General features: G+C 42.5%; 1 protein-coding gene across 2 annotated transcripts in view; it reads right to left on the bottom strand.

Moving 5' to 3' along the window:
• Nucleotides 1-14,231, bottom strand: part of TFB1M (transcription factor B1, mitochondrial) — a 130,055-nt gene that overhangs the window by 100,484 nt on the left and 15,340 nt on the right. The window lies entirely within an intron of this gene.

The following is a 14,231-nucleotide window of genomic DNA, read 5'->3' as shown; positions in this document are numbered from 1 at the left end:
CTCCAATGGTGGCCATACATGCTTCGATTAGTAGCATGTATTAGTTTATCAGCAATCTTTTCCAATGAGAATAATCATTCTATTGTCAACAACCCATTTGATCGATATGCCACAAACACAGGGTTTCAATCAAGTATAGATAGTAGTATAGATAAGATCATAACTTATGAGGGGAAATTATTGATTCCATCTAAGTTTCCACCATGTATTCTCATAATCTGATTTATTCATAAACAAAAGTATCTCAGTGCTGCTGACTGATGCAAAACAGTGGATAACTTTCTACCATGCCTGATTAAGTTGGTCCAAAATAGACTATAAAATTCATCAGAAAGGAAGTTACGGCTGTTCGATTGCTTGTGGATATGATTGTTTTCAGTGAATTGCACGCTGATCAGATAATAAAATCAAAAGTGTATGTGTGGAGACCATAAGACCACATGTCTATCCAGGAATCCTCCATCCACTGGGTGACGCTGTAGTAATTTCACTGCAGAACAAACATTGTCACTCCAATAAAGTGCTAAATTGACAGGTCTACCAGCAGAAGGGAAAAAGGACTACTACGTTACGAGGGAGACAAAAACTGCTGTGTTAACGCTACTGCCAGAATGCAGATTAGAAGGCATTTTTGCTTTTGCACATTGTTATACCTTAACCACTTCTTGACCACGATATAGCAGAATGACAGCTAATGGGCGGTCGCCCAGTTTTTGGAGGGTGTCTAAAGACATTCTTCCAGAACCACATCCCCCGTGGCATGCAGCTGGTGCGCTCTGTCCTTCAGACACAGCTAATCACAGCTTGGGGTAAAGAGCCAATCACAGCGGCCCTTTACTATGTGACCAGCTGTGTCCAATCACCGCTGATCACAATGATAGCACAATTGACAGTTCACGGCATTCCATTCCTCACGTGCCATCACATCCCCATGACTAAGCTATGGAGGACGGAGTGAAACGCATTGGAGGCATGGCTTGGTTGGAGTCCAGGCTGAAATTGCCACTCTACTCACTACTCCAGGACACCTAGATGTGCGACTTTTAGGGGCCCAACCCATTGTTCTCTGAAGCTTAATAGGAACCAGGACGGGTTCCATCCCCTGTCAGCACTCTAGCAGCAGTTGCGGAAGCATTGGTTACAAATAAGAGAGTGGGTAACCGCTCAAAGAGAACCAGGTAATCGGATTCCTGTGGTCCGAGCCAAGGGTGCAGGCAGTGCAATCAAAATGCAGGTTAGGATGAAGGAAAAAAGCTGGGACATCCGCACTCCAAAAAAACTCCTCCTTTAATTAAAAATCACAAAATGTTTTTTGCTGTGGCATGTATTTTGTGATTTTTAATTAAAGGAGGAGTTTTTTTGGAGTGCGGCTGTCCCAGCTTTTTTCCTTCATCCTAACCTGCATTGGTTACAAATACTTTTACCACGATCCTGAGCGACACACACACACACACACACACACACACACACACACACACACACTTCCTAGGTCACAGTGAGGAGAGGAGACCCAGTAACTGGCAAGTGTGACAGGGGACATCTACATGGATAATCAGGGCACTGATTAGTGCCACCTATCAGTGCGTCATCAACGTCACTCCATCAATGCCGCCTCCTCAGCACACATCAGTGAAGGAGAAAAATTACTTTGCAATATTGTATAACAGAAGCTAAGAATAAGGCTTTCAGTCTTCAAAATTTTCAGTTTTTTTTTTCCATTTAATTTAGCAAGAAATAAACCCAGTGGTAATTAAATGTGGGGAAACAATATAATTTGGGTACAGTGTTGCACGACCACACAATTACCATTCAAAGTGTGACAGCACTGAAAGCTGAAAATTGTCCTGGGCAGGAAGGGGGTGAAAATACCCATTGTGAAAGAAATACTGTTAGACCAATAATTTCAACAACAATCTTCCTAAACAATTGTGTGCAGTTATTGTATTTACACTATGTGCGTTATCTACCTGGAAAAACCTCCTTTGTGTAGACTACAGCCTGTCCCTGGGCACCAAAATCATAGAAGTGATGTCAGCAGCCCCAGCAGATTCAGAACTGTCACTCAAGTAAAGAATCTCCTTTCACTCCTCTCCTTACCTTACATGAAAGGTTATGTAGGGAGGTGTGGAGGACCTTGTCCAGCACAGAAAGTAATTAGACACTTTGCAAAGAGGTAGTAGGCACATTGTATAGCTCAGAAGCTCACTTCAAGTCAATAAATAATAATCTAAGGAAAGAAAAAAACTATGCAAGCAAGCATTTGAAATACTTGATTTTTCTGTGCTTTTATCTGCAACTTTGTAAGTTGATGTTTTAAAGGGTCACTAAAGGAAAAAAAAAATCATCTAAAATGACTGTTTACAGGGTATAGAGACATAATAGTTAACCGATTCCTTTTAAAAATGATTAAAAATAGATTAAAAAACAATCATATAATGTACCTGCAGTTTAGTTTTGTTTTTGCTGTTGTTTCCTGGTTCTCTGATGTATAGAGCCACAGAGCCAATAGAGGGCAGTGATGGTTTGAAAAACGAAACTGGATTGGTGCTTAGGGGTTTTAGACACACAGTAATCACACCTCCTTGATTAGTGACCACAGAGAGAAATCTCCCAGTACTGTGGTTATCAGGAAACAGACAACCAGGAAGTGTCCAGAACAGAGAGGAATTACAGCAACATCAAAGCAAAAACGAACAATGAGGACATGAAACCAGGACTGCAGTAAGGTAAAGGAAGCTAAATAGCCTTAAAAAAAAATTCTTTTAGTGACCCTTTAAGGCTCGGGTGGAAAGTCTTTATCTCTGGGACTGAGTCATAACCTGATCATCTCACAGTGTGCATTAGAAGTTGCAGCAAGTAAGACAAAGCCGGCTTCATTTCCTGGCTAGAGGACATCCAGCACTTTTCTCCCCATCCTTACTGCCCTTGACCTGCAGCTTTCAGCTACTTTAGTCATGGAGGCAACAAACCTAAGGTGGTCTATATGTAAATGCAGTCTGTCTATTAACGCATACACCTCCAGACTGACATCTGCCCATAAAAGCATTTTGATGCTTCCAAAACCAGCCCATTGCTTACATCAAAACTCTGAAAAGGAGTGCTAGGGCAAGGTGCTGTGGTGTATTCAGGAAGCTGTGTACAGCAGCTTGCCATCCCTCCCACCATCCATGATCTGGCTGCATTGCATAGAGCAGCACAAAGACCCAGAGATTACATCACTGGGTCCAAAATAAGGTATTTATTGAAAACAGATTATTTTTTTTTAAACCTTCTATGATCAGAATTTGTGAAGCTTATATGCCGAGATTATGTATAGCAGAAGTTGGAAGTAGGGGCAGGTGCTGCCCCCTTATAATTAAGAAGGTTTGGCACATACACATATAAGACGGGTGGGGGGGTCATTACCCCCTCATCCTTTTTTTTTTTTTGGTCACTAGAAGTTGGAAGTAGGGGCAGGTGCTGCCCCCTTATAATTAACCAGTTCCCGACCACCGCATGTACATATACGTCCACAATATGGCACGTACAGGCACATGGGCGTATAGGTACGTCCCCGCCTTACCTCGGTTCGGGGGTCCGATCGGGACCCCCTCCGGTACATGCGACGGCCGGGAACGGTGTACGGGAGGTCCGGGAGGAGGGGGCGGCTATTGGTTTCCAGCCGTCCCCTCTCGATCTCCCTCGGCGAATGAGATTGCAGCAGAGCCCTCCCTGCCTGTGTAACTGTAAACACAGGCAGGGAGGAAGTGACGTTTTCTCCCCTCTGGCGGTCTTTTCGTCTGATTCCAGAGGAGAGAAGACGTCAGTACTGTGAGTTGCACCAACAGCACACTGACACAGCACACATAGGCACATAACCCCCCCCGATCACCCCCCCAGCACCCCCAGATCACCCCCTGTCACAGTGTCACTGATTGCAGTGATCATTTATTTTCTGATCACTGCTTTTAGTGTCAGTGTGACAGAAAAAAGTGTCAGGGCAGTTAGGTTTAGGCCCCTTTAGGTCCAGGGTAGCCCCCTACCCCCCCCCCCAATAAAGGTTTAACCCCTGATTGCCCCTAAAGTTAACCCTTTCACCCCTATTGCCAGTGTCACTAAGCGATCGGTTTCTGATCGCTGTATTAGTGTCACTGTTGCCGCTAGGCAGTTAGTTTTTTTTGAGGTTCGCCGCCAGGTTTATATAGCGTTAGGTACCCCCATAAATAAAGGTTTTAACCCCTGATTGCCCCTAGAGTTAACCCTTTCACCCCTATTGCCAGTGTCACTAAGCGATCGGTTTCTGATCGCTGTATTAGTGTCACTGTTGCCGCTAGGCAGTTAGTTTTTTTTGAGGTTCGCCGCCAGGTTTATATAGCGTTAGGTACCCCCATAAATAAAGGTTTTAACCCCTGATTGCCCCTAGAGTTAACCCTTTCACCACTGATCACTGTATAAGTGTCACTGGTGACGTGGTTAGCCAGTTAGTTATTTAGTTATTTTAGGTTCGCCACCAGGTTTTTAGAAAGCGTTAGGTACCCCCATATATTACCGAATAAAGGTTTTAACCCCCTGATTGCCCCCCAGTTAACCCTTTCACCAGTGATCACCGTATAAGTGTTACGGTTGACGCTGGTTGGTTAGTTTGCTGTTTATAGCATCAGAGCACCCGCCGTATATAACCCAATAGGTTTAACCCCCTGATCACCCGGCGAGTGATATAAATTTAATTTTAGCGCCAGTCAGGGTCTGCGTCACCCCAGGCAGCGTTAGGTTAGAGCCAGTACCGCTTACACCCACTCGCTAAGCATACACCCCCCTTAGTGGTATAGGATCTGAACGGATCGATACCTGATCTGATCAGATCTATACTAGCGTACCCAGCAGTTTAGGGTACCCAAAAACGCATTGTTAGCGGAATCAGCCCAGATACCCGCTAGCACCTGCGTTTTCCCCCTCTGCCCAGCCCAACCCACCCAAGTGCAGTATCGATCGATCACTGTCACTTACAAAACACAAGACACATAACTGCAGCGTTCGCAGAGACAGGCCTGATCCCTGCGATCGGTTACAGTTTTTTTTGAAGCGTTTTCTACATTTGCTTTTCTATAGTCAGGTGCTTTTTTTACCTGTGAATCCTTACCATTGTACCACTAAATTTAGAGTCCAAAATGGCAAACCGAAGGTACAATGATAAGCAGGCCTTGGAGTTCATGTGCATGTCAGATAGTGAAGAGGAGGAGGTCACGCATCTGACAGATTCTGGCTCAGAATATGAACCCATTTACGACAGCGGCTCCATGTCAGATAGCTCGCACGACGAAGTTGAGGTCCCTGCTAAGGCCAGGCGTACCCGATCCCATTCTGATGTTGTCGAGCAGCAAGAACCGCAGGACCCTCGTATGGAGCAGAGATCCAGTACTAGCGCCGCTATTCCTTCTGGTGAATTGGCAAGCACCAGCGGCCTAGTACACCCTGGTCGTTTATCCAGCACTGCAGTAACACTTGGTGACGTGGCGAGTCCCATAAGTGCAGTTGAAGCTGGCGATGTGGCAAGCACAAGTAGTGTCCCGCTGCCACCAAGAAAAAGACAGAGACAGGCCCGTCGTGCCCATAGTGCCCTTCCTGTAGAATTTGCCTATCCTGATTGGGTCCCCACCACTTCTACAGCACCTGTACTTCCCCCATTCACTGGCCAACCCGGTATTCAGGTGGATACAGCGAACTTTATGTCACTTGATTTTTATTCGCTGTATTTCACGGAAGATCTCTATAGATCTATTGTGGACCAGACTAATTTATATGCTGGTACTTACATCGCCGCTAACCCCCAGTCTCGCCTTGCCAAAGAATGGAAACCTCTCGAGGTTTCCGAATTTAAGACCTTTCTGGGCCTTACCCTCAACATGGGCATACACAAATTTCCGTCATTGCGGATGTATTGGTCCACACATCCCATTGACCATATGTACATTTTCTCTGCTCACATGGCCAGGAGACGATACGAGGCGATCCTGCGGTTCCTGCATTTCAGTGACAATGCACTTTGTCGTCCACGTGGAGACCCTGAATTTGACCGGCTCTACAAAATTCGGCCCCTCGTAAACCATTTCAACGAACGTTTTGCAGCCTTGTTTAATCCCCAGCAGGTTGTATGCGTTGATGAGTCCCTGATTAAATTTGCTGGCCGCTTGTCTTTCAAACAGTTCCTTCCCAGCAAGCGTGCCAGATACGGGGTCAAGCTCTATAAGCTCTGTGACAGGGCCACAGGCTACACATGGAGCTTTAGGGTTTACGAGGGAAAAGATAGTCAGGTAGAGCCGGAAGGATGCCCAGATTACATGGGGAGCGCTGGCAAGATTGTTTGGGACTTGGTGTCACCCTTATTCGGAAAGGGGTACCATTTGTATGTGGACAATTTTTACAGCAGCGTGCCACTTTTTAGCCACTTATTTGATCAACAGATTGGAGCATGTGGCACCGTGCGACCTAATCGCCGGGGCTTCCCCCAGCGGCTTGTAGATGCCCGTGTTAGGCCGGGGGCGAGAGCCTGCTGCAGATGTAAAAATTTGCTCGCTGTGAAGTGGCGGGACAATAGGAATGTTTTCGTTCTTACCACCCTTCACGCAGACACGACAGTCCAAATTCGTACGGCGACTGGTGTTGTGGAGAAACCCCTCTGTGTCCACGAATATAACCTTAATATGGGAGGGGTGGACCTCAACGACCAGTTGATGGCGCCGTATCATATTGCCCGTAAGACGAGACGCTGGTACAAAAAAGTGTCTCTACATTTATTTCAATTGGCTCTACTGAATGCTCATGTCGTATACAGAGCTTCAGGACGGAATGAATCCTTCCTTCAATTCCAGAGGGATATCATCACAGAACTCCTGTATCCAGGCGGTATTGTACCTCACCATCTCCTACCAAATGCAGTAAGCCGACTGCATGAGAGGCATTTTTCTTATGTCCTCCCGAGTACCCCTACCCAACGAGCCCCCCAAAGAAAATGTCGTGTCTGTACCAAGCGCGGATTTAGGCGTGACACCCGTTATTTTTGTCCCAAATGTCCTGGCAATCCTGGTCTTTGTATTGGTGAATGTTTTGAACGCTTCCACACACACGTTAATTATTAGTGTAGGGTGAAACATTTCACAGGCTAGGCACACTCACACAGGGTCTCCCAAGATGCCATCGCATTTTGAGAGACCCAAACCTGGAACCGAAAAGTTGAAGTTACAGTTCACAGTTACAAAAAAAAGTGTTAAAAAAAAAAAAAAAAGTAAAAAATAAAAACACACAAAAAAATATAAAATAAAAAAACCAAAAATAGTTGTCATTTTATTGTTCTCTCCCTCTCTATTCTCTCTATTGTTCTGCTCTTTTTTACTGTATTCTATTCTGCAAAGTTTTATTGTTGTTATGTTTTTTCATGCTTGCTTTTCAGGTATGTAATTTATTTTACTGTTTTCAGGTACGCCATTCAGCTGTTGCGCGGACTTATTTATCTTGACAGCAACAGCGTTTGCTCCCACGATATATAAAGCCGCGACTCCAGTGCTGTAGGAGGTGATTTCACCACCACAGTTAAAAAAAAGAGCATATATGCTGAAGCATGCGGGCAGCAGGGGCGGAGGAGCGATTTTGCTCCTAATGCCGCGTACATACGGTTGACATTCCTACGGAGGCTTTCCCGTGGAAAAGTCTGACCATGTGTACACGGCATAGAAAAGTCCGACCGTACGCGGCATAACTTTTTTGCGGGAGGATGCCCCCATGCTTTGGCATATATATATATTTTAGGCACAGGTTGCGTTAAAAAATGTTTTATTTTTTACTATGTTTTTTTATAGGTATTTGCTTTGCAGGTATGGTATGATCTTACTGTTATACTGGAATGTTACTTTGTTTTAATGTTAACCATCATTTGCTTAGCAGGTACGCCATTCAGTTGCAGTGCGGATTTATTTAGCGTGACAGCAACAGCGTTTGCTCCCACGATATATAAAGCCGCGACTCCAATGCTGTAGGAGGTGATTTCACCACTACAGTTCAAAAAAGAGCATATATGCCGGAGCATGGGGGCATTAGGGGCGGAGGAGCGATTTTGCTCCTAATGCCGCGTACATACGGTTGACATTCCTACGGAGGCTTTCCTGTGGAAAAGTCTGACCATGTGTACACGGCATAGAAAAGTCCGACCGTGTGTACGCGGCATAGAAAAGTCCGACCGTACGCGGCATAACTTTTTTGCGGGAGGATGCCCCCATGCTTCGGCATATATAAATGGTGCATGTATGCCCATCATTAGAAGTGGGTGGATGAAGGGAGGTATTCTAATGGTGGGCATACCCACCGATCAATCTTTTTTTTGTTCAGCCAACAGACTGCATGAAAAAAAAAAAGATTACAATACATGTCCAACAAGAACCATCAACGTACTGGTATGTTGCAGGACTTTGAATGGTTATACCAGAATGATGCCTGCGGGTTTAGGCATCATCTTGGTATCATTCTTTTCAGCCAGCGGTCGGCTTTCATGTAAAAGCAGTCCTAGCGGCTAATTAGCCTCTAGACTGCTTTTACATTCAGTGGGAGGGAATGTCCCCCCCCCCCAGATATAAACAGCGCCATTGAGAATATGGGAAAGCATTTTATCACACCGATCTTGGTGTGGTCAGATGCTTTGAGGGCAGAGGAAAGATCTAGGGTCTAATAGACCCCATTTAAAAAAAAAAAGAAAAAGAGTACCTGTCACTAACTATTGCTATCATAAGGGATATTTACATTCCCTGAGATAACAATAAAAATGGTAAAAAAATAAATAAATGGAAGGAACAGTTAACAAATAAAATAAAAAAAGCGAAATAAATATATAAAAAAATAAAAAAATAAAAAAAAGCATCCCTGTCCCCCCCTGCTCTTGCGCAAAGACGAACGCAAGCGTCGGTCTGGAGTCATATGTAAACAGCAATTGCACCATGCATGTGAGGTATCACCGCGAAGGGCAGATCGAGGGCAGTCATTTTAGCAGTAGACCTACTCTGTAAATCTAATGTGGTAACCTGTAAAGGCTTTTAAAGGCTTTTAAAAATGTATGTAGTTTGTCGCCACTGCGCGTTTGTGCGCAATTTTAAAGTATGTCGTGTTTGGTATCCATGTACTCGGCCTAAGATCATAATTTTTATTTCATCAATAATTTGGGCAATATAGTGTGTTTTAGTGCTTTAAAATAAAAAAAAGTGTATTTTTTCCCCAAAAAATGCGTTTGAAAAAACGCTGCGCAAATACTGTGTGGAAATTTTTTTTGCAACACCTACCATTTTAATCTGTAGGGCCTTTGCTTTAAAAAAATATATAATGTTTGGGGGTTCAACTTTACTTTCTTGCAAAAAAATAATATGTTTTTATGTAAACAAACAGTGTCAGAAAGGGCTTTTTCTTCAAGTGGTTAGAAGAGTGGGTGATGTGTGACATAAGCTTCTAATTGTTGTGCATAAAATGCCAGGACAATTGAAAACCCCCCCAAATGACCCCATTTTGGAAAGTAGACACCCCAAGCTATTTGCTGAGAGGCATCTTAAGTCCATGGAATATTTTAGATTTTGACCCAAGTTGCGGGAAATATAAATATATATATATATATATATTTTTTTTTGCGCAAAGTTGTCACTAAATGATATATTGCTCAAACATGCCATGGGCATATGTGGAATTACACCCCAAAATGCATTCTGCTGCTTCTCCTGAGTACGGGGATACCACATGTGTGAGACTTTTTGGGAGCCTAGCCGCGTACGGGACCCCAAAAACCAATCACCGCCTTCAGGCTTTCTAAGGGTGTAAATTTTTGATTTCACTCCTCACTACCTATCACAGTTTCGAAGGCCATAAAATGCCAAAATAGCACAAAAAAAACCCAAATGACCCCATTTTGGAAAGAAGACACCCCAAGGAAACTGCTGAGAGGCATGTTGAGTCCATTGATTTTTTTTTTTTTTGTCCAAAGTGATTGAATAATGAGAAAAAAAAAAAAAAAAAAAGAAAAATGTGTCACTAAATGATATATTGCTCACACATGCCATGGTTATATGTGGAGTTGCACCCTAAAATACATTCTGCTGCTTCTCCTGAGTACGGGGATACCACATGTTTGGGACTTTTTGGGAGCCTAGCCGCGTACGGGACCCCGAAAACCAAGCACCGCCTTCAGCATTTCTAAGGGCGCAAATTTTTGATTTCACTCCTCACTACCTATCACAGTTTCGAAGGCCATAAAATGCCAAAATAGCACAAAAAACCCCCAAATGACCCCATTTTGGAAAGTAGACACCCCAAGCTATTTGCTGAGAGGCATGTTGAGTCCATGGAATATTTAATTTTTTTGCCCCAAGTGATTGAATCATGACCAAAAAAAATTAAAATAAAAAAAATGTACAAAACATTGTCACTAAATGATATATTTCTCACACATGCCATGGTTAGATGTGGAATTGCACCCCAAAATACATTCTGCTACTTCTCCTGAGTACGGGGATACCACATGTGTGGGACTTTTTGGGAGCCTAGCCGCGTATGAGACCCCGAAAACCAAGCACCGCCTTCAAGATTTCTAAGGACATAAATTTTTGATTTCACTCACACAAATCTTGAAGGCAGTGCTTGGTTTTCGGGGCCCCGTACGCGGCTAGGCTCCCAAAAAGTCCCACACATGTGGTATCCCCGTACTCAGGAGAAGCAGCAGAATGTATTTTGGGGTGCAATTCCACATATAACCGTGGCATGTGTGAGAAATATATCATTTAGTGACAACGTTTTGTATTTTTTTTTTTTTGGTCATTATTCAGTGACTTGGGGCAAAAAAATTAAATATTCCATGGACTCAACATGCCTCTCAGCAAATAGCTTGGGGTGTCTACTTTCCAAAATGGGGTCATTTGGGGGGGTTTTGTGCTGTTTTGGCATTTTATTGCCTTCGAAACTGTGATAGGTAGTGAGGAGTGAAATCAAAAATTTATGCCCTTAGAAATCCTGAAGGCGGTGATTGGTTTTCGGGGTCCCGTACGCGGCTAGGCTCCCAAAAAGTCCCACACATGTGGTATCCCCGTACTCAGGAGAAGCAGCAGAATGTATTTTGGGGTGCAATTCCACATATAACCGTGGCATGTGTGAGAAATATATCATTTAGTGACAACGTTTTGTATTTTTTTTTTTTTGGTCATTATTCAGTGACTTGGGGCAAAAAAATTAAATATTCCATGGACTCAACATGCCTCTCAGCAAATAGCTTGGGGTGTCTACTTTCCAAAATGGGGTCATTTGGGGGGGTTTTGTGCTGTTTTGGCATTTTATTGCCTTCGAAACTGTGATAGGTAGTGAGGAGTGAAATCAAAAATTTATGCCCTTAGAAATCCTGAAGGCGGTGATTGGTTTTCGGGGTCCCGTACGCGGCTAGGCTCCCAAAAAGTCCCACACATGTGGTATCCCCGTACTCAGGAGAAGCAGCAGAATGTATTTTGGGGTGCAATTCCACATATGCCCATGGCATATGTGAGAAATATATCATTTAGTGACAACTTTGTGCAAAAAAAAAATCAGTTTGTCATATTCCCGCAACTTGTGTCAAAATATAAAATATTCCATGGACTCGACATGCCTCTCAGCAAATAGCTTAGGGTGTCTACTTTCCAAAATGGGGTCATTTGGTTTTTTTTTTTGCTATTTTGGCATTTTATGGCCTTCGAAACCTTGATAGGTAGTGAGGAGTGAAATCAAAAATTTGTGCCCTTAGAAATGCTGAAGGCGGTGCTTGGGTTTTGGGGCCCCGTATGCGGCTAGGCTCCCAAAAAGTCCCACACATGTGGTATCCCCGTACTCAGGAGAAGCAGCAGAATGTATTTTGGGGTGCAATTCCACATATAACCATGGCATGTGTGAGAAATATATCATTTAGTGACAACTTTTTGTAAACATTTTTTTTTTTTTTTTTTTTTCGTCATTATTCAATCACTTGGGACAAAAAAATTAAATATTCAATGGACTCAACATGCCTCTCAGCAGTTTCCTTGGGGTGTCTACTTTCCAAAATGGGGTCATTTGGGGGGGTTTTGTACTGCCCTGCCATTTTAGCACCTCAAGAAATGAGATAGGCAGTCATAAAATAAAAGCTGTGTAAATTCCAGAAAATGTACCCTAGTTTGTAGACGCTATAACTTTTGCGAAAACCAATAAATATACGCTTATTGCGATTTTTTTTACTAAAGACATGTGGCTGAATACATTTTGGCCTAAATGTTTGACTAAAATTTAGTTTATTCGATTTTTTTTACTTTTTGTTATAAGAAAAATCATTTTTTTTCAAAATTTACGGTCTTTTTGCGTTTATATCGCAAAAAATAAAAATCGCAGAGGCGATCAAATACCATCAAAATAAAGCTCTATTTGTGGGAAGAAAAGGACGCAAGTTTCGTTTCGGTACAACATTGCATGACCGCGCAATTACCAGTTAAAGCAGCGCATTGCCAAATTGTAAAAACACCTCTGGTCTTTAGACAGCGTATTGGTCCGGAGCTTAAGTGGTTAAGAAGGTTTGGCACATACACATATATGACGGGTGGGGGGGTCATTACCCCCTCATCTTCCTTTTTTTTTTTTTTTCTTTAGGCTCCCCTATCTTCCTCCTGAAAGAGGACGGGGATAGTTGAAGCCCCTTCTCTCTTAAGCCACAATGCAATAGAATTTTGAAATTCTATAATAGGAAGGTCACAACAGGGATAATTACTATTTTATTTTTATTCCCATTTTTTATTCACATACTGGTATGGGAGGTAGATATCACTTAGAAATATAAAGGACAATTTAAAAAAGTAGGGCCCTTGAAGTAAGGGAGGATTTAGTCACAGTTAAAAAATGAGGTGGGTCTTTTTTTCTTTCTTTTTTTTTTCTCTCTTATTGTATTTTTGTCCCTCCCCCTTTTCTACATTCCTGCACCTTACCTACCTTTACCTGCCCTATTAGTACCTGTATTAGGCTCCTAGACGGACAGAATAGTACTTATCCCATAGAGGTCGTCTCTAAGTGAGGTGGGGGAGTTGGAGGGGGGTGTATTTGTCTTCGCTCTTTACTTTACTAAAGAAGAGGGAAGGAAGGAGAAAAGGAAAAAGGGGTCACATTATGTTAACCAAAACAGGGGGTTTTAAGGAGACCATGTATTTGTTGTTAAATGTATGTTAGTATATAAATGTAAGAATGTCATGTTGATGTTAAGTTTTTGTTGAAAAATATTTAATAAAAAGTTAAAGAAAAAAATGTATAGCAGCATTTGGATGAATGTATGTGTCAGTTACCTTGACAAGAACTCTAGGACCAATTTTTTTGATTAACAGCAGGTCTGAGAACTAGAAACACACAGGAAAAGGCAAAACAATAGCAGATTAAATGTAAACTTTCTTCCCCGGTCACATCGGTGCGACTTATCATGCGATTTGAGTTTTTAACCACTTCATTACTGGGCACTTAAACCCCCTTCGTGCCCAGACCAATTTTCAGCTTTCAGCGCTGACGCATTTTGAATGACAATTGCACGGTCATACAACACTGTACCCAAATTATATTTTTATATTTTTTCCCCACAAATAGAGCTTTCTTTTGGTGGTATTTGATCACCTATGCGATTTTTATTTTTTGCGCTATAAACATAAAAAAACTGAAAATTTTGAATAAAAAAAAAACACAATATTTTTTACTTTTGTTATAATAATATCCCAATTTTTTTTTAAAAAAATTAAAATTTCCCTCGGTTTAGGCCGATACGTATTCTTCTACATATTTTTGTTAAAAAAAAAATAAAAAAAATCGCAATAAGCGTATATTGATTGGTTTGCGCAAAAGTTATAGCGCATACAAAATAGGGGATAGAGTTATGATTTGTTTTTTTTGTTTTTTTACTAGTAATGGCGGCGATTTGCGATTTTTTTGTCAGGCCTGTGATATTGCGGCGGACGTATCGAACACTTTTGACACAATTTTGGGACCATTCACATTTATACAGCGATCAGTGCTATAAAAATGCACTAATTACTGTATAAATGTGACTGTCAGTGAAGGGGTTAACACTAGGGGGTGAGGAAGGGGTTAAATGTATTCCCCGGGTGTGTTCTTACTGTGTGGGGGGAGGGGACTGACTGGGGGAGGTGACCGATGCTGTGTCCCTATGTAAAGGGACACAGATCGGTCTCCTCTCTCCCTGACAG

This window comes from Rana temporaria, chromosome 4, assembly GCF_905171775.1.
Source record: "Rana temporaria chromosome 4, aRanTem1.1, whole genome shotgun sequence".
In the NCBI taxonomy this organism is placed as follows: Eukaryota; Metazoa; Chordata; class Amphibia; order Anura; family Ranidae; genus Rana; species Rana temporaria.
This window is presented reverse-complemented; position numbering and strand designations above follow the sequence as displayed.